A 22,276-nucleotide genomic window follows, 5' to 3' on the forward strand; every position below is an offset into this window, starting at 1 on the left:
CAGACACAATCCCACAATTCTAATCGCACATTTCAAAGGTGGCTTACAGGTTCAGGTGAACATGACAAGGGTGGGTATCCTCTGAAAAGTATAAGTCAATTAGGACTGAAAAATATAAGTCAATTAGGACTGCATCCACAAATACTTAAACTAAATCCCTTGAATTACGTGTGATTATCTAGCTAATATAATTAGAAAGGTCTAGTGGGAATAACCCTGAGAAGAAATATGTCATGGACTGGAGTGGTAGTGGGGAATTAATAAACTGGACTAGAGAGGGCATGAGGAACCCCAAAAGGGAGTGGGAGATTGGGAAGAGGAAAAGGCGTGGGTCCTGGGATTAGCAAGATAAGGATGAGAGGACAAAAATACTCATTTGGAAAGGATAAGAGATACCAAGTGCAAGAAACTGTCGGTGATGCAGAGGTGAAGACAGGAGGATCCTGGAGGCAAATTGCCAGCCAGTCTAGACAGCTGATGCGAGCTTCATGGAGAGAACCTGTCCGTGAGAATGAGGTGGACAGCTATGGAGGAAAACACTGATGATAACCTTCAGCTTCTATGTGCATTTGTACAGCGTGTACATGGGCAAACACATGCACGCACATGCAGACAACACCACACACACACACACACACACAGAGAAAGAGAGAGAGAGAGAGAGAGAGAGAGAGAGAGAGAGAGAGAGAGAGAGAGAGAGAGAGATAACCCAAACTAAGAATTCCTTTGTCTGTACATATTACACACATGCTTGGCATGGTACAGCATGCTAAGAGAAAGATCATGTAGAGAATGCCCTGACGGAAGTAAGAAGATGGCCTCTAGCAAAGCGGTTGAAATTGTGGGCGTCTTCTGCCAAAAGATCATGTGGTTTCATTAAGGAGGAGAAAGGAAATGGCCTGAGAGTACTTCTAAAATTGTACCCTAGAGTCAGGATAACACACCTCATGACCCACAGACAAACCACAGCCACAGTTCCAAAACTCTCACATCAACTATTTTCTTCTGTGTGCATGCCCCAGAAAGTATAACTGGAAGAAAATAGTTCTGCAGAGTTCTATTGAAAATGAGCAGAGAGGAAGAAATTAAAAGAAAGAAAAATAGACTCATATAACCAGGTTTGTAGCTACAGATCAGGCAGCAACATCTATTAGCCCACTGTCTGCTGTGTTGATCAAGTGTGATAGGGCACGCCTTCATCATGTGACTAAGAGCATGACAAGAGAACAGGCAGCAACAGGACCTGATGTCCCTCAATGCACTTCCCAGCAGGTGGTTCTCTGCCAGAGCTGCCTCAACACCCAGGATGTATTTGTTCTGTGTTGCTCAGCAAATCGGTTGCTTCTCCAGATGCCATGAGGTTCCTTTATATTGTGTTGGTGTTTCCCTTGTTAAAAGAAGTTAAAAGTATATTGTTCTCTAAAATACTGAGAGGGTTAAATTGCCCTTCAGGATATTCAAAGGGCCTTACAAAGTGCTTGGCCTGATGAGTAATAAGCAAACCCTTCCTGTGTTTCTTTTCTCCTGCCCGCCTCCCTCTTTCCCTTCCCACAATCTTCCCAGGAGACATCTGCACCTTCAGATAAAAATCCTCAAGTCTTAGAGCAGAAGTGTCAGTTTTCTAAAACTTTAAATTATTTCCATGCTAATAAGCTCCCCCAAATTGGGAAAGTTTATTTGGAAGTGTCCCTAGAGGCAGGAAGGCCTTCAAAGGTCCAGGAGTTCTCCTCAGTTCGTTGACCTTCACCAGAGACTTGGATGCAGCAATAAATACTCCCAAGTTACTGCATGACTCAGCCTCTGCCGGGGCATATGCACACTTTTCCGTCTCATTAACAAAATGCTTATTCTTCATAAAACCTTGAAGAAAAAACAATTCTCTCACCCCAAAACAACCTCTCAATTCCCATCTCTAAAGCTGGATTAACCCTCACAATACAAAAAGGAAAATCCTTTTCTTTTTCAGTAAAAATGACTCTCCTCTCCAGACTCAGCAAGAGATAGTGTCTTTTTTGATTCTCCTGAACTATATGGCACTTTTTGACATACACGTACAAGCTATTGTTTTGAGTCACACGCAGATGTCCAAAAACACCAGGGAAGAGGGCTAACCAGAAGGCTGGCGAGGGAAGATACATGCCCTTTATTACACACGGAAGGACCTTCCCATCCCTTGTGAAGGGAGCTATTCCCTTAGTGTACATATAGGCTTACAACAGCGTTAAAGATCATTTAAATTCATGGTTGATAAGCTAAATAATTGAAGTAAAAAGGGAAGACACAGGAATATGCTAAAGCCAAGAAAAGTAAGCTAATATTTATAAACAATAGGATAAATACTAAATATAGGAAATATAAGACACTGAACGCCATCGCAGTTAAAAAGCATTGTGTGCAGAGGCAGCGCCCTTTAGGTCACCGCTGCTCAGAGCAGTGAGGAAGGGAACCTGATCGGTGAGTCTCCTGTGCCTTACAAGTGTTTCCACCCCAAACTGACACCACCAATGGCGGATCTGACTTGTAAGTTTCAAGTTCTTGGAATTTCATTCATATAAATTAGATCCATCTACAATAATGGGAAAGGGCGCGTTAGAAAGAAAGCGGATATGAGAGCTTCAGTAGGAACTGACATACTTACAAGGCACTGGGGTGTTATATGACAGCAAACTAATGTCAAATGGTGTCATCATCCCCTGAAAAGAATGTATGCTTCCCTATGTAGGGTAACCAGCCTGCTGCTGTTACAAAAGAGACAGGATATCTCAATTTTCATGGCTTTAAACCAGTTTTATGTGAGTATTCTAGATGTAAGAGCAAAGGAGACCATCAGCAAGCCATTCTCCAGGTACCTGCTAAATACTGTAATCCAGTTCCCTGAGCCTCTTTCATCTTCACCATCCTGGGTCACTCCCACACACCACAGAAGGACCAGAAGCTGGGTCTCTGGTGACTGCAAGAATTGTGAAGTCTATAAATACTGGCTTGACAAAACAATAAGTCCGTATTTTGCCAGGATCTCAATCACAATTCCTGTCAAACCAGGCGCTGCCATTCAAATCTGCTTCTCGTGGCCAGACTGGCCTGCCAAATTAGATATCACTGTACCAGTCAGCACTTGGCATTGGTGACCAAGCTGGTAACTCTTAATTCTACCAAGCAGGAGAGAAAGAAATGAAATGATTAATGGCGAGACTAATTAATAACTTGCGTGAGGTATTATGGCTCTAAAATTTATAGTGATTTGGAACTAGAAGCATCAGAAAACTGCGGCTATCCTGTTGAACACACCCTCTCATCTGATCTTAGAAGTCAAGCAAGTTGGGTCCTGGCTGGCACTTTGATGGGAGAAATACCAGAAAACTATGGAAAGCAGTAAGCTGGAAATACCAGAAGGTGCAGGCTCTTCAGTATTGTCCCTAATCACACTGGAAAACAGCAGAGCTGGGCAATCTCATTGTAATTTTGATTTTTTAAGTTTTACTTCATGGCTCATGATAGCAAGTTTTTCCATGAATGTGTTCACCGTTTGAGTTCTCATCAGACGTGTCTATATCATGTCTATAGCTTCTAAACTGGATTGTTTGGCTTGTTTCCTCTTTTAATATCGGACGTTTTAATCCCCAATGCACCCTGGCTATCATTCTTTCATTAAACAAGCACTGCAATGGTTTTCTCCCGTCCTGTCAATATGCTGCTGTACAGAGAATGCTTTCTAGTTTGATTTTCTCCAATTTGCTTAAATGTACTCTTCTTGCTTGTGCGTTTGGGATCTAAACTCCCCAAATCACTGCCTATTGCTAATGTCTTAAAACTGCCCCCCCCACACACACACACATCTGGAGCCTCCTGTCCTGAGGAGCAGTCACTGTTCTACACCTGAGACCCTATAAACGAGGCCTGTGTTTTCCTGTGTGGTTCTGACCTTGTGTGATAGGATGCAAGTCATGTATTAAAGACAAAAGAAGTGTTAGAAGATAAAGAAGAGGAGACTAAGGGTACGCATGACCATGCTTATCTTGAGAATTCCTAAGCTATTTTGGACTTAATGGTTTACAGCGGTTGATGTGCAGTTCATGAGGATGAAGAGCCCTGCCATTCTAAATGTGCCCATGAAAGGTGTTATCTTCTGGTTATGTGCTGTATTTACATCTGTACTTGATGCGCCACTAACTGATCCACACCAACGTGTCCACCACGTGCAGCTAGCAGCTGCAGTGTTCGTTCCCCTTCCTGCCATGCACATCAACATGAGTTCCCCAAAAAAGAGTGATGCGGACAGAAATGAATTTGCAATGATACATTGCTGTAGGAAATCGTTCAGCCAGTAGCCTTTAAGTTACCCGCCCACTTGGGCGTGACCTTTTATACTATAAATGCCAATGTAAAGCATGCGCTTGCTCTCTTCTGGCTGCTGGATTAGGTTGCTGTTCCCAGTTCGAGTAGAGGACTGTGATCTGTGAGTTTACCCCTAAATAAATAACCCTTTATTGTACTCAGTTCTGAGCTAGTGTTTGATTTCTTTTTAACGTCTGTCTTCAATAAATGAATTGCAACAATAAAGAGGGCAGTAAAGATCAACCATTGTAAAAACTGAAAGGGGAAAATAATACTCAAGGACATGTGACTCTTTTGCTAAGAATCATATTTCGGAGGATTTCTAACCATCAAATTAAATATTCATATGTTCAATATGTGCTTTCTTGTTTTAAAAATAACTGCATAACTCTTGAGTACTCTCCAGATATCACATAGCCAACACATTGCATAAATAGTATCTTGGAGACCAACCACATCTTATGAGCCAGCATTATCCACCCCAGATGATTTGTATTCATGTATCTACAGTATGTAGTTAGAGAAAACTACTGCGTTAGCATTCAGTTGGTCTCAAAGGAGGCAAGAAAACTCATCAGCACAATAATTGTCAATCATAACTAAGAATAGTCAGAACCAAATAATATTGCTCAGGATGCCATGCAAAAATCTTTAAGATTTTTTAAAAAGCACAAAAGTTAAAAAAGAAAAAACTAGAAGCATTTTTCTGGGAAACTGGCAGCCAACTTCCAAGAGGCTGGAAAGAGCAGCTACTTTTAGACTCTTCCTGATAACTGAACAATTGCTGTCCACCTAAGACAGAAATCATTCTCGTGTTGTATTGAGATAAATCAGGACACGCAGCAGGGGTTTGGGGAGAAGAGTATCTTAAGTAGTCATTACATTGGATTTTTTTTTTTTTACCTAGTAGCACTGCGCAGAGAACAGTGGGATTTGCAGTTAACACAAAAGATATGCTGATAACACACCTGCCAGTGAGGAGCCCACAGAAAGTAGAACACCCTTTATCTAGAGCTAGAGTTAACCCTGTGTCTCTTGACAAGGGCACTGGAGCGGTATCAACATCAGCACCTCTGCAGAGCCATTTAATAAATAAAAATAGACTGTGAGCGAGACCAGCGGCAGATAAAATGCTAAAGACTCTGAGGCGGCAATATGGCAGAGGTTCTAAAGATTCTTGTATTTCAGAACTGACGTTTGCTTGAGCTAAAGCTACTTATATTAAAACACTATTAATTCTACATAAAATCAGCAGAATTGCGAAAAGTATTTGAATAAGATCCAAGTTGTTGTTGTGGATGGCTCTACATAAATATAAATGTTGCCTGGTCTTCCAAAACAGCACATTGTTTTTGGCCAGTAATCTGTCATTAATACCTTTAACAATATATTGCCAAGCTATTTTCCTGAGTCAATAAAGAATTGTATGTGTGTGTGTATGTATGTAGAAATGTATGTATATGTGTATATATGTATATGTGTGTGTGGATAAATAATAAAATCATAAACTCTATATAAACATCCTTTTTCTGTTTTTCTTAAAAAATCTTTCTTGAGTTTTATTCTAGTGGCTTCATAATGCAGATCTTGCAATAGGTACTGATTCAGTTTCGATTGATCTTTATATTGGGTGAGGAAAAAAGATCATTTCTGTTTTATTCATTTGACTATCTAATTTACACAACACCATTTATTGAAGAGTAACACATCTTTAATGCATCATTTTGTCTCCTTTTATCATGGATCACTTAGGTATAAACACATGAACTTACTTCTAGGCACTCCATTCTATTCCTTTGGTCTGGGTGCCAATTTTTTAAATCAGTGCTATGTTGTTTTGATCAGTATAGCTTTGTAGTCTATTTTATAACTATACATAATAATTCATTCATTATAATAATTTCATACATTTTATTTATTTATTTATTTATGATCCATCAAGCTTAGGATGGATTTCAGGATCCTGGGTGAGGGGTTTTTTTATTTGCTGAAGGAAGGAGACATTTTCCTTAGTGGGTGCCTACTAAGGAAATTGCCCATTCTCCTGTAAATGACCATGGGTGACCCTAATGTGATTTAAATGAAAGATTAACCATTCATATTTACTGCAGATATTGATATGGTTCATAGCTGCAACCTGCTTTGTTTTTTCATCTCTTTCCTTTGGTCGTTCCCATCTCCTTGAAATGAAATCTTTCCTTTTTTCAGTATAGTCTTTTATTTTCTACATTGGCCTTTTTCCTACTCTCTTTTCCTTCTCTCTCTTAACCTAATAATGCACATTGTTTTCCTACCAAAGCCATTTTAGAATCAACACTCAACATCTTTTTCTTGTGGCCTTTTATATACACCACTTTCTAATACCTATGTCTTACTTTATATCTAATGTTTCCCATTCCTTAAAATAAAATTTCTTTAGGAAACTTTTTATTCCGTATTTTGAAGGTTATATATTTTTAATGTTTTGAAGCTAAATTTTTATTTTGGAGATTTTGATGGACTTACAACATTGCTCCCTTCTTGCTCTTCCCTTAAAACTCTCCCATATTCTCCTCCCCACTCACTTTCAAGTTCATGGCCTCTTCTTTTACTAATTGCCATTGCATGCATATACGGATATTCATATGTATTCCTAAATATAACCTGTTCAGTCTGTATATTGTTACTTGTATGTATGTTTTCAAGACTGAACATTGGACACTGAACCACCAATTACAGTGATCTTTGCTGGGGAAGACCACTTCTTCTACTCCCAGCTTTCCTCTCTTGCCTATAGTTCTTTGTGTAGGGTTGAGGCCTTATGGGATTTTCTCATCCACATTAGCATGTCTGCTGGTGTCATCTGTGATCAACTCAGATTAGGCAGTCATGTTGGTGTGAGTTTAGGGGTGACGTTTCTATCATAGTAGTAAATTCCTTGCACGGGGGCCTCAATTCAGTCCTCAGAACCCATGGAACTAAAAAGTTGGGTATGATGGCTTTTATGTGTTGTCTTAACTTGGGAGGCAGACATACAGACTTTGGACTCAGTGGTCACCCAACTTAACCAAATAAGTGAGCACCAGGTCAGTGAGAAACATGGTCTCAAGGTTTATAGCTGCTGAGAAGAAACACTAAGATTGACTTCGGTCTTCCACACTCATGTGTGCACATGTTCACACACATCTGAACACACACACGCACACACACACACACACTAGCTGATGGTCATCTCACTACACTTCAATGCTTCCAAAATCCAGTCTTTGTCTTTTTTCTAACAGTGCACTTTTGTTGTATGCTTGTTTTCTTTTCATCATCCGGCCTTCATCTTTGCTGAAGGAGAAAAAGCAAAATCAATTTTCTATTAAGATTCTGTTTCCCACTGCTGAATTACTTGATCAAATCATCATTTGCGCTGTGTCTGGTCAGTAGGCAATGTTTTATGTGTCTGGAGAAAAATAATAGAGAGGAAGACAAATGTGCCCTGATGATGATGTCATTTTGGTCGAAGCCTGCTCTAACAGGTCTCTAGTCTTTAAGAGGCAGGGTAACTCTTGGGTCTCTGGGTAGATAATGAAGTGGTTTATTTTTTAATGGGAATTTCAAAATCACCCTACCATTATGTTACACAGCAACTAAACTAGGTTCAGAAACATATTGTGAAGGAGGTAATTTTACTCTGAGAATAATTCACATTGGCAAAAAGTACTAAGTCGGACTCTGGGTGTTTTTAAGTATTAAACCAGCTAGGACTATGCTCAAGAAATAGAGGCTGGAAGGATGATACAGAAGTTAAGAGGTCCTTATTCTTACACAGAACTCAACTTTGGCTCTAATCACCTAAATCAGGCAGCTTGCAGTCACCTGCAGCTCCAGTTCCAGGGTTCTGGTGTCCTCTGGCCCTACAGGTGGTACACACCTAAGGGGGACTTAAACACACCATGGATGAAAAGTAGCAAATCTTTTTTAAAAAGGAAATGTCTGGTATGAAGTCATAAGAAACTGTCATAATGAGAATAAAATTCATAATAGCAAGGTTATCTGACCACAGATAAAATTAGGAACTAAGCTTGACATAATAGAGATAAAATTAAAGGCCCAGACTAATGAAAGTCTTGTACTCTCTGTACCATCAAACACATGATTTTCTTCCAGAATGTATGTAGAACCATTGCGTATTCATAAATTATTATTATCATCATTATTATTTCCTTTGGGATAATTATGACAAAGGAGGTGCTTGTGCCAGGAATTTTCTGGATACTAGAGAACTAAGACTCCAGTCAAATAGAACTCACATTCCAGAAAAGGAAAAATGCACAGTGTGGGAAAAACAAGCATATGAATGTATGTATATTTCCACGGGTATTCTGAAGAAAGCAACAATAAGATTAGCTTTGTTTGGGGTAGGCTCTTTTCCATGGAATGGTTAGCAGAGTCTCTACCTGGGGAAAACAGAACCTTCAACGGAATGAGGCATCCAGCCCTGCAAACCTTAAGGAGAACACTCCAGGAACAGAGAACAATGAATGCAAAGGTTCTGAGACAAAAGCCAACGTGGTCCATTCAAGGTATGAGAGGGAGACCAGTAGTAAGTGCTGGACAGAGACAAGAGATGACCTGAGCCAGTTCACACAAGCAGACAAGCCTTAGGACATACACACAGGACCTGGATCTTATTCTCTGTGTTGGACTCCTTTGGTAAGAGGGGGACTTTGAATGATGAGGTGCACATCCTTTAATTTCAATTTTGGAAAAATAAATTGATTTGCTATCTATGTGGAAAACTAGTACTGGGGAGCAGGGTTAAGAGTAGACACCACTATAGCATCACTGTTAGAATGCATGGTAGGAAAATAGACAGGAGATGGTGGTGGATGCCACAGACACAGCAATAGAGATGCAGAGCAGGCAATGGCTACAGAACATATTTTTTGAAAATTGTTTCCCAGGAAGATGACAATGGGGTAATCAAGGATGGAACCAGGGACCTTTGCCTAGTGAATTTGCTAATGGTGATGGTACTTCCCAAGAAAGGGGAATCTCAGGGAAGACAGTTGGTTATTGGCAGCAGTGCAATCACTAGTTCGATTTATTAAACAAAATAAGGTTGAGATGTACACGAGAAATCTAAGCAGAAATGTTAAACAGGGTGTTGAGAATTAGAAGTCTTAGAGGTAAATTTGACTGGATTTGATCATGTGGGACCTTTGAAAATAAAAGGAAAAGGAAGAGGAGGGAAGAGGATGGAGAAGCAGAAGGAAGAGGAAGGGAGGAGGGAAGAAAGGAAGAACAAGGAAAAGCAGAGGGCTATAATCACAGTGTGCAAGGAGCATAGTACCTCTAATGGAGAGAGGAGCCACTTTAAGGCTCAAATCTGGGCTGCGCAGAGGGCTCAACAGGTAACAAACCTGCAGTACAAGTGTAAGGACATGAGTTCAAATACCAAGCAACCTCATAAAAAGCTAGGCGTGGCTTAGTATGTGCCAATAACTCCAGAAATAGGGGGGGGATGAAACCAAGAAGATACTGGGCTTGTCAATTAAACTCCAGGTTCAGCAAAAGATCCCGATTTACCAAATGAACAAGGCACACGCCACATACATACCCGCACGCACGCACACACATACACCAGGAAAACAGATATAAATTTAAAGCTCAGATTTTACAAGGAAAAGAGAAAACAAAAGAACACGCCTAACCTACCTCTAGACATTTTGGTGCACATTTGTTTGCTTGCTTTTTATGGAATTGCAGAATGTTCTTGTACAATTTGTCCATTACTCTCTTATCAGATAAAGGGCTTAAAGTATTTTCTGCTCAGTAGATTTTCTTCCTATTGATATTTTTCCCTTTGTTATTCCAACACAATCTTAGTTTAATATGATCCCACTTATCTATTTTTGCTCTACTTTAGTAGCATATCCAGATGATTATTAGAAAAATAAGTCACTTTTCTCTGCACTAACAAAAGAGCAATTGAAAAAGTCGATTAAGAAAACAATCTCGTTCACAATTGCCCCCAAAAGAACAAAATAGTATGTTTGTTCTTAGTCACACAAGTAAAAGACTTTTATATTGAAAACTATAAAAAAAATGCTGAAAGATATTAAGACAAAAACAATAGACATTTCTTGATCATGAATTGAAAGACTTTATGTTGTTAAAATTCACACTAGCCAAAGACAGACAGATAATATAGATTCTACATCAATTGTATGCAAGATAGATAGATAGATAGATAGATAGATAGATAGATAGATAGATAGATAGATGAAATCCCAATGCCCTTTTTATAGAGAGAAAATTTTTATAATTAATTAAGCCGGATACGGTGTCCAAAATCTGTAATCTCCACACTCAGGAAGCTGAGGCAGGAAAGTTGACAAATTTGAGGCCAGATTGAGCTACATAGTAGTTTCCAGGCCAGTCTTGTTTACAGAATGACTCACAATTCATTGCGTTGCCTTTGGTTCACTTATAAAAGCTGGGTTCTTCCCCGTATTTGGAGGGGCCTGATCTACTACTGTCTGTCAGGAATATTTCTTCTAACGCGAGCCCTCTGCCGACACAAATTACCAATCAAGCCAAATCAAAACAAGCCAAATCAAGAGATACCCAGGTTTAAAGGGAGTTCTGTGCTCTTGGGTGGCCCCGAGGGGAAACCTAGAAGACATACTAACACGACCACTGGGAGGAAGAAACTGAGACTACAGACCCTGTGTTTCTCTTTTGGGAGTTCACTTAAATATTCTTGGGAGTGGTCCTGACCTCCCCCCCCCCAGGGAGGGGTCAGGACCTGGCCTGCTGGGATTTGGAGTCCAGAGTACTAACTCTCAGGGTTAGGGGGCTAGGAGAGATGCCAGGAGCTGGGGCCTAAGCTCCCAACTTAACACTGTCTGCTAAAGCCTTTGTTCTATTGCTCTTGATCTGCTGAGTTCTTTATCTCATGATAGCTTAAAGTGATGTTATTAACACTCAAATTATATTGGCAATTAGACAACAAGGTTGGAAAGCAGCATTTATCAACTCAACCTCCTTCTGGTCCAGAGCCGGTCTGTCATCAAGTCTCCTTTGTCTTGTGTTCCCAGCATCTCTGAGGTCCAGCTATTTTGTCCTTATACCCACTTTTCACTAGCTCATTCTTTTTACTTTCCATCCCCTATTCCTTGAACTGTCCTAGTATCTCCTATCAGCTTCCAGCATCAGAATATCCCCCTCCTGGTGCTCGAAAATGATGCCCTCCTCCCTCCCATCCACCTCCCAAGTCTTACTTTCTTCCTCTTGCCTATAGATTGTCCTCCTGACGCTATCACGATCCCAGAAGTCTCTCCCCGTCTTTATCACTCCTAGTCTGTCATCTGGCTTCCCGACAATGCCTCCCCACACCACGCCTTCCACTACTTCTCTTCCATGAGCTGGGACTACAGGTGTGCACCCCCACACCTGGCTTTTTTTATTTTTATCTTTTTATTGATTTTTGTTGAGCTCTACATTTTCTCTACTCCCCTCCCTGCCTCTCCCCTCCCCCTTTAACCCTGCCCCAAGGTTCCCATGCTCCCAATTTACTCAGTAGATCTTGTCTTTTTCTACTTCCCATGTAGATTAGATCTATGTAAATCTCTTTTAGGGTCCTCATTGTTGTTTAAATTCTCTGGGATTGTGGTTTGTAGGCTGGATTTTTTTTTTGCTTTATGTTTAAAAACCACCTATGAGTGAGTACATGTGATAATTGTTTTTCTATGTCTGAGTTACCTCATTCAAAATAATGTTTTCTAGCTCCATCAGTTCTCCTACAAAATTCAAGATGATGTTATTTTTTTCTGCTGTGTAGTACTCCACTGTGTAAATGTACCACATTTTCCTTATCCATTCTTTGGAAGAGGAGCATTTAGGTTGTTTCCAGGTTCTGGCTATGACAAACAATGCTGCTATGAACATAGTTGAGCACATGTCCTTATGGCACGATTGAGCATCCTTTGGATATATACCCAAAAGTGGTATGACTGGGTCTTGAGGAAGGTTGTTTCCTAATTTTCTGAGAAATCACCACACTGACATCCAAAGGAGTTGTACCAGCTTGCATTCCCACCAGCAATGCAGAAGTGTTCACTTTTCCCCACAACCTCTCCAGCATAAGTTTTCATCAGTGTTTTTGATCTTGGCCATTTTTTACAGGTTTAAGATGGAGTCTAAGAGTTGTTTTGATTTGCATTTCTCTGATAACTAAGGATGTTGAACATTTCCCTAAGTGTCTTTCAGCCATTTGAGATTCCTCTGTTGAGAGTTCCCTGTTTAGGTCTGTATTTCATTTTTTTATTGGATTATGTGTTCTTTTGATGAACAATTTCTTGAGTTCTATTAATATTTTGGAGATCAGACCTCTGTCTGATGTGGGGTTAGTGAAGATCTTTTCCCATTCTGTAGGCTGTCATTTTTGCTTGTTGACCATGTCCTTTGCTTTACAAAAGCTTTTCAGTTTCAGGAGGTCCCATTTATTAATTCTTGCTCTCAGTGTCTGTATAGCTGGGGTTATATTTAGGAAGTGGTCTCCTGTGTCAATGCATTCAAGTATACTTCCTACTTTCTCTTCTATAAGGTTCAGTGTGGCTGGCTTTATGTTGAAGTCTTTGATCTATTTAGACTTGAGTTTTGTCCATGGTGATAGTTATGGATCTATTTTCATTCTACATGTTGATATTCAGTTATGCCAGCACTATTTGTTAAATATGCTTTCTTTTTCCATTTGATTTTTTTTTTGCTTCATTGTCAAAAATCAGGTGTTCAAAGGAGTGTGAATTAATATCCGGTCTTCTATTCGGTTCCATTAGTCCTCCTGTCTGTTTTTATGCCAATACCAGACTGTTTTCATGTGGTTGCTCTGTAGTAGAGTTTGAAGTCAGGGATTATGATGCCTCCCGAAGTTCTTTTATGGTCAGGATTGTTTTGGCTATCCTGGGTTTTTTGCTTTTCCATGTGAAGTTAAGTACTCTTCTTTCAAGGTCTGCAAAGAATTTTGCTGACATTTTGATAGGCATTGCATTGAATCTGTAGATTGCTTTTGGTAAGATTGCCATTTTTACTTTGTTAATTCTCCCTACCCAAGAGCATGGGAGATCTTTCCACTTTCTGGTGTCTTCTTCCATTTCTTTCTTCAAAGATTTAAAGTTCTTGTCATACAGGTCTTCCACTTGTTTGGTTAGAGTTTCTCCAAGATATTTATGCTATTTGTGGCTATTGTGAAGGGCGTTGTTTCTCTGATTTCTTTCCCAGCCCTTTTATCATCTGTGTACAAGAGGACTACTGACTTTTTGAGTTAATCTTGTATCCTGCTACATTACTAAAAGTGTTTATGAGTTGTAGAACTTCCTTGGTAGAATTTTTGGGATTGCTTATGTAAACTATCATATCATCAGCAAACAGTGAGAGTTTGGCTTCTTCTTTTCCAATTTGCATCCCTTTGATCTCCTTTTGGTGTCTTATTGCTGTAGCTAGGACCTCAAGAACTATATTGAATAGATATGGAGAGAGTGGACAACCTTGTCTTGTTCCTGATTTCAGTGGAATCGCTGAGAAACTCCCAGCGATTCCACTGAAATCATATACTGCACTCTTAATGAGTCAATGAGATGAGGATTTTAATTATTGAATGAGTGAATCATTGAGAGACACAACAAGAAGGTTTAGAAATGGAAAGATTTTCAGAAGTGGAATCTGAAGCTGTGCCAGTCTGATTGTGCCCCTGCCTTTTGCCACAAAAGAAGCTGATTGCAACAGCGACATGGCAAAGGTTATTTCTTCAACTTGAGCAAGAGACAGGCTGCGGTGAAAATACATCCCGATGAAAGAATGTGATCAGAAGAGCTGGGAGACAGGAGGCTTTCATTAAGAACTGCGCACTTGACAGTAGCAATTTTAATCACAATGTTTGCGGACCCAGGGCCACATCTAACAGTTCTTTTGTGCGGTTGTGTTTTCTTCTTCTCAGTTGGAAGAACTTGACGTTTAAAGGTCTTTATTTCCCGCAAAGAAACTCTGAAAGCTAGAACCCATTATATATTGGCTTTCTTCCTTCCAATGGAGTTTTTAATTCAACCCCTACAGGTGAATTTATTGAACTTCGTTTCTCAGGCTCAGTGCAATGCTCAGCAATTTTTCTTCATTTGAGCCCCACACTCCATTAAGTCCGTGGCTGTTTGAGACTAGGAAGGAAGCTAAATTTCACTTCCTTTACGAAGGCTTATTAAGCTATGAGTAATAAAAGGTTGATAGTAAAAGGCAGACCTCAGATGTGATCAAAGGTCTCTAATAGGAGGCAGGAGGTGCACTCTCCCAGAGATTGATGGAAAGGGGAAGCAGTTCCTTTCTCACTCATTGGACTTCACGGGTTCATGACTAGGCAACTTATCACACAATCAGACTAACAAGAGACTATTATCCACCTGTATATAAGATTTCCATAACGTTCAAAAGACCTGTGGTAAATTTGATGTGGTTTTTATTGTAATCTTGATGATCTAGAATCATATAAGATTACCTTGGTTAGCCTTGGTTACCTTAATTGAGATAGGAATACTTGCCCATTGTTTGAGGAACCATTCCCTGGTTAGGATTCTGGACTGGTTAAAAGAAGGAGAGATTTGAGCCATGTGTGAGCGAGCAAGCATAGCATTCCTTTTTCTGTGTCCTGAGCATGAAGATAATGTGACCAGCTACTTTGAACTCTCATTGCCTTGACTTCCTCACCTCCAACTATAAGCTGAAATAGACCCAGCCTCCATTAAATGTCTTTGCTAGGGTGGTTTAATCACAGCAAAAAAAAAAAAAAAAAAGAAATCTAGGATATTTGGTGAAGTAGGTGGTTGTGAAGTATGAGTGTGTCCAGTGTGACCAGGAGGCACTGGTGACTCTCCTAGCTATCAGACCATGGAAACCATGACACCAATGAACTAAAATGCCCTCCTAGATGCACATGCTAAGGCAAGGGAACTGTTAAAACCTTGTGCCAATGAGAGAAAGAGGCTTTCTTGGTTCCTCCTCACAGGAAGAGACTTCTAACAGTTCCCATGGTTTAAATTCATATATGAAGACTTCCTGTATTTCATTTCTTCTCTTCTGTGCATCTGTAACACTGCAATGGGGAAGGCAGAGGAAGTTGGAAGTAGTTTACTCCCCAATTTGGTCACACTGAAAACTCCATTCACCTTTAACAGTTTTTGTTTCCTAATGTCTTTGAGATATAGAATGAGCATGAGGTGGGTGTATTCATCTAAGTGCCCAGCAACTGAATGAGATTTGATCTAATGATTATAGGGACTTAGCAAGACCTCATGTTTAGATTTTGCCTAGACTGCCTTGACTCGGGCGATAAGGATGTTCCTTTCCACTGGATATAGTAGACACTTCTTGCATGACGGTTTTATGAAGAGACAAAAATATAAACAGAGATGATGCTTAAATGAAAGACACAGTCAGTCTCTGTGGGCTGATTTTGATGAGTACTGATCAATTAACATTAACCAATTAACATGAACTCTGAGCAGAGCACAGTTATCCCAAACAGAAAGTTTGAGACATTGTAAACTTTCTACTGTTTCAGCGATTAGGTGTCCAGCATCCTAACGGGCCCATATTTGTCTACCTGGCACTTAATGGTTACTTGATGAATATTTATAGGGGGAAAGGAAGCAAAGCTAACAGTTTGTCGACTGCTCACCACCCCAGCAGCGATAAATGATAAAATATGTATTCAGTAGTGTCCTGTGACATGTTTATTTGCTGATTTTATATAAGTAAACTACTACTCATTAAATTATGCTGTTTTATATGGTACATAAACTATTTCCTTGAGCTCAATATTTTACAGTCATTCTCCATTTGCTGCCACAGCAAGTCTCTGATGGTGTAGAAGGCAATTATCTCTTCTCTTCTACATGTTTATTCTATGCTATCCACAAGCACAAGGTTGCACAGGGAACTGAGATGGGAAACAAATTATTTTTGCCTCCAAATATTGGACTCTGTTTACTGTGTAACTCTACCCAAGCTTAAGATGTTCAAACATCCATAATAGGCAGATGCTTTCCTATTTGATGCTCTTCTTTTGAGTTCTGCACAGAAAACAGTTTTGCATCATAACGCATGCCTAATCCTCCAAAGCTGGCAAAATAGCCTTGCATTTTTATTTATTAGTTCATGTCACTCAAATAGAAGTTTACTGGGATTCAGTCTCTTTCTCTGGGAGGTTACAAGCAAGGAGTTCCTGGTTGTTTCATAACTAAGGTACCTCAAACCCTCACCCCATCCTTATCCCAAGAGATTGAACAGCAACTGGATGCTGGTCAACAACAATGAGCACATTCTAGAGTGACCATCAACATGCCACGGGGCCTTGGTAGGGTCTATTTTCTCAAATATCTACATTTCTCTTCATACTCTGGGAGACCAGCTAGACCCTGGAAAGGCAGAAACAGCAGACCGTGTCTACAAAGATACATCAAGCATGAAAGGCACATTAGAAATAAATCACTGATCAGTTGATAAGTCACACATGCCACAGTAGAGTTGAGAATTTGCCCACTCATTCCAGTCCCCTTGCTGCCATGTGAACAGAATTGTGCAAATCCACACTAGTTTTACAGTTGACCAATATTTCCTGGTACAGAAAATGAGACATGACCTCCCCTCAGCTACCCATTCCTTGTGATCTCTGACAAATGAATTCAGCAATGAATAGAGTAAGCTCAGACTTCGTTGTTTGACAGACCTTTGTCTAAATCAGTAACTACAGTTTGAGTTACTTTTGCACGACTGTTTACCCCCATGGGAATTGCTCAAGGGCTAACTAGTATTGCTACTAACGTGCTGTGAGCTCTTAAGAGCACTGATTCATTTGTTCAAATCTTCCCCACCTCTCTGTGTCTACATTTAATCCATTTCCCATGCACCAACTGAACATATCCCACATCCACAAAAATGCCTACTTCTCTCCCTGATTACAATAAATTCCCCAATTTCCTACAATCAGTGACCTTATATGCTCCCATTTTCAATTCCCTTACAGTAGTTTTCCTGCGACAGCTGGTACCACAGTGGTTCGTGTAGGAAAGACTCTAGTAACTTATAGAGCATGCTCTATTCATTCTTGGTGCCTGACACATAACTAGTTCACAGCTCATGTTACTTTGTTTTAACTGAATGACTTACAAATTTAAAAGATAATTCTAAAATAGGCTACAAAGTCAAATGTATGAATTTTAAAACAAAACCTTGTAAGTCTGAAGTACTGGCATGGTTTCTACTCACTTCTGTGAGGTATATCTAGCTCATTTTATTTCTGTAGTCTGTCACTTCAGCTGCAGGTGGGACTAGAAAGAGAAGGACACATCTTCAAATGATGAAACATCATCCAAAAATGTGACCAGTCTTTGTGGTACCCAGTTCAAGTGAAGTGTTCATTCTTTTCAGGAAGTCTCTGGAACATAGTCATTGATTAAGTTATCACCCCCTGACACTGATCGTGGAACATGAAAGGTGTTAGTCATCATTGATTTTTTATAATGATTGTTAAGGGCATGATATGTGTGTGGTAAAGAAGGAAATGACTCATGAAGTCAAGCACTCAAAGTTCCAGTGTTTCTGGATTTATTTTACTTCTAATAATAAAAAAGTGAAGTGTCTTCAGGTAAGGCTGTCCTTTCTTCCAACCACTTTCCACCCACTCATCCATCCATCTGTCCATCCACATAATGGATAAGAAGGACAGAATGTTGATTACCTGCTGTGTTTGGGTTACATGATGTGTGGAGAATCACTGTGTTGATTTCTCTAATTTGACTGTGTTTAGAGAAGAGGACACTGTGAGTCCCATGGCAGAGCAGCAGAGGAGAAATGGCCTCTGTACAAGACCGAGTAGGACAAAGGAGGAGGCAGTACATGACACTATTACAGGATGGTGACTACCCAGAGTGACTTGTGCAACATCAAGGTTTCCAATGGATCAGAATACATGAAAGACAGCATAGCCTTCATTCAGCTTCTCAGCTTTATGAAGTAGGATGTGGTTACTGCGTCTCTGGAGGTGATAGATATGTTAGGGATGAAAGCTTGACCCAGAAGCATCAGAGAGCTACACCATCCTCTCTTCTTCAGCTTTGGCTGTGGAAACAATAAGAAGTAGAGGGCATAAAATAAGCAGAAGGAGGGGGAAGTCCATGGACAAAGGGGATCCAACTGGCCAGATCTTGTGTGTTGAAGAGCTTATGAAGAGGATGGAGATGAAACACTCAAAATACTAACACATACAGTGACATTATGGACACCAAGGTGCAGCGGGCAGAGAACAGAAGATGGCAGCAGGCAGAAGACAAAAGATGGTCAGGAATTGCTCCATCTGCTCCTGAGTCATCAGCACCTGGTGAGGAAGTCTGCTAAGGAGAAGGCCATGGCTTCTGGTGTCTGCTAAGGAGGACATGCCAGGGAGTAGACATAGTGAGGACTGGGAATTGTTCCCATTTGATTTCATGTCCTCTCTGTCCCTCACAGTCCTGTGACCTCAGCTCCCAAAGAAATTCTCTTTCCACATGGGCCAAGTCAGGGTGTGGGTGCATACCTTGATAGAGTGTTGAGTTGACTAAGCAGGACAACATGATTAGAGCCAACAAGTGCATGGCATGTACAGAGCCCTGGGCAAATGACTAAAATTAATAATGACTTAGAAAAACCCTGAACAAGCCATGCAGGTACAGTAGACTTAATTAAGCTGAAAGATGGGAAGAAAGTTCCTCAAAAAAAAAAAAAAAGCCTCAAGTTGGTGTCACACGGAAATAGAGCCCTGAGCACACAGGGGATTCGGGAGGAGCCACTTGGAGAGAAATAGTTATAGGTTTCCTTTCCCATACCAACTTCTGCCTGCTGAGATTCTGGACACAGACCTCGGCCATCCCTCTCCCGCCACTGAGGACTATACCTTCCTGCACGTCTAAGAAAGACAGATCACCCAGGTCTATACAGAGTTTTGAATAAACTTCACCCTTCCCTACTCTGTCATACACCAAGACACTGTGGTTCTAAGAAAGGAACGGCCCTGCTATAGTTAGAAAATGATAAAGTAGAATTGGAGCGTCTGAATTCTATTTCTGTTTTCATAAATGGAGATGTTGGCTAGAGTATAATTTGTTTTAGAGGCATAACTAATATATTTTAAATAATGGAATACTTAAATAAAACAAAGTTCAGGACATTCTAAATCCTAACTGCATGACCCGTTACCCTGACTGCTGCAGAGGCTTTTGGTAAAATCAATTTTTCTGTGGCCAAATTGGATAAAATATAGCAAAGGAGTTGATGGAGGAAGGAATAAAAGAGGGAAGAAAAAAGGAGCAGCTGGGAAGTGGAAAGAGGATTAGCTGCCTCTAAATGAAGGTGCCTGGGCTGAGATATTAGAGATTGCCAGCAGGAGAGTTCACAGGAAGCCAGCAAAGCCTCTGGCCTTGTGTTGGCTTTGCAATCTGATTTCACCTTCTGCACGCGTGTTTTCTGGCTTCAGCTCTGTCAGCGGAATCTAGAATATGTTTTTACCTCTTCCTGCCCTTGGCATAAGTTGTACCACTTGCAAAATCAACTTGGATTCTGACCAGTTGATCTTCATTTCTCATTTCGAGCATCTTAAATGCACTGTACACCCCTGGGGACCCTTCTTCAGCACTTGGTAGTTTTCACATTGAAGTACAGTGACCAAGTAAGTGCTTGTCTCTTTTATCACGAACCCCTGAGCCTCTGGGATGAAGGGGTGAGTCTTACCATCTTTATTTCCCCGGGGCCTGCCCCTTAAAAAGGAAACCCACTTTTGCTTCTAGCGAACCAGGCATGAAGCAACTCTTACCTCTGGCATGTTCTTACTGAAGCATGTTGATGCCTGCACAGCCCCTTTCCACATGACATAGCACCTGTACTCTGAAGTGCTGCCCCCAGAGAGCCTCTCTACTAAGATTATTCTCTTCCATCAAAGGGTTATTATAAATGGCGAGTGAATGGCATTCAGAATACTGTCACTGTGAAGGTTTGTGGGGTATGGGGTTGTATGTGACGTAGGACGTATTGAAAGATAAGGTGAGAGCCATGAATGGTGGCACAAGGTGGCCTTTAATCTCAGTACTCAAGAGGCAGAAGCAGGCAGATCTCTGTGAGTTCAAGACCAGCCTGGACCATATAGACAGCTCCAGAACAGCCAGGGCTATGTAGAGAGAGCTCTCAGAAGGAAAGGCAAATGCAACAACCATAAATATTTTATAAGAAGATTCTAGTTCTCCCTCATAGACACTTCCTTCTCAGTCTTTTTCTTGAGGCCTCTCTTTTTCCCTCTCTCTCTCTCCCTCCACTACTCTTTCATCTTCTCTTCTCTCCTCTTCTTAGTCTCTCTCTTTCCCACCTGTTTCCCTATTTCCCATATCCATCCTGGAAGCCAGGGACTACAGTAGTAGCTAATATACAAGGAAGGGTGTGATTCTCTTTCCATTGGGCATGTCTGGATCACAGAGTGAGCCTTTGAGACAGACACCTGAGCTCTGGGCTCTAACTCAAAGGTACATTCATAATTGCTCTAGGACTGACCCTTAAGGCCCAGGAAGAATGGGCTAGGTAGAAAGAAGCTGTCCGCAGCCCAGAGCAGTTATGAAGGGGTTATTGTCAGGAGCCACGTTTTAGGGATGACTTCTGCTGCGATTCTGGTTGCAGAGGGTTCACACGTTCCAGGATAGGGGTGTGAGGATTAGAAAAGTTAGGTGGGAGGAACAGAGATAAGAAAGAATCACAGGCTTTTCCAGCCTCCGTCCCGGACCCTGCAGCCGCCGCCGCGATGTTGATGCCCAAGAAGAACCGGATTGCCATCTATGAGCTCCTTTTTAAGGAAGGAGTGATGGTTGCCAAGAAGGATGTCCATATGCCCAAACACCCCGAGCTGGCTGACAAGAATGTGCCCAACCTTCATGTCATGAAGGCCATGCAGTCTCTGAAGTCTCGAGGCTACGTGAAGGAGCAGTTTGCCTGGAGACACTTCTATTGGTACCTTACGAATGAGGGCATCCAGTATCTCCGCGATTATCTCCACCTACCTCCGGAGATCGTGCCTGCCACCCTGCGCCGCAGCTGTCCCGAAACTGGCAGGCCTAGGCCCAAAGGGCCAGAGGGTGAGCGCCTGGCAAGATTCACAAGAGGGGAGGCGGACAGAGACACCTACAGAAGGAGTGCTGTGCCCCCTGGTGCTGACAAGAAAGCCGAGGCCGGGGCTGGCTCAGCCACCGAGTTCCAGTTTAGAGGAGGTTTTGGTCGTGGACGTGGTCAGCCACCACAGTGAGCTTGAAGACTGTTGTTTGGAATAAACTTTAAAGAAAAGTGAAAAAAAAAAGAAAGAAAGAATCACAGAAACACAGGATAGTGTCAGGAGGGCAACTCAGTATCTCCTGCATACTGAGTTGTGACTTCTGAGTTCACCTGTGTTTAATTTTCCATATACTTTTGTACCCCAATACAAAAGTGGAAGAGAAGGCAAAAGACTGTTTTAACATGATACAAAGGACGACTAGAAACATGACTTGCTTCAATACTTTGAGACATCAAGTCATTTATTCTTGAGAAAAATATTTGATGCTTGGGGCAGTAAAATCACCCTAGATCAAGTATCCTGAAGGCAGCCACTCCCTAGGTCAAACCTCCTACTTCAAAAGAAGGAGCAGACATATGCTTGAATTCTTTGACCTTTAGAGAGGGTGAAGCAGGTCCACCTCTATCAGTCATCTTAATGTCCAAACATCCAGCAACCACACCCTAGGTCAGAATGTGTAACCACACTTGTTGTTAACAACTTTGAACAAGCTGAAACTCTCTGACCTTCAGACAAGGTGAACAGGCTCACCTTTTTGGGCCTCCACAGCTATCTGTCTCACAACCAGATCTTTCCATA

The 22,276-nt window shown here is 41.0% G+C and overlaps 1 pseudogene; it reads left to right on the top strand.

Annotated features, from left to right (window-relative positions):
* The first annotated feature begins 21,149 nt into the window (after positions 1 to 21,149).
* Positions 21,150 to 21,726, top strand: LOC142855625 (small ribosomal subunit protein eS10 pseudogene; annotated as a pseudogene).
* The last annotated feature ends 550 nt before the right edge of the window (positions 21,727 to 22,276 follow it).

This window comes from Microtus pennsylvanicus, chromosome 8, assembly GCF_037038515.1.
Source record: "Microtus pennsylvanicus isolate mMicPen1 chromosome 8, mMicPen1.hap1, whole genome shotgun sequence".
NCBI classification, from domain to species: Eukaryota; Metazoa; Chordata; class Mammalia; order Rodentia; family Cricetidae; genus Microtus; species Microtus pennsylvanicus.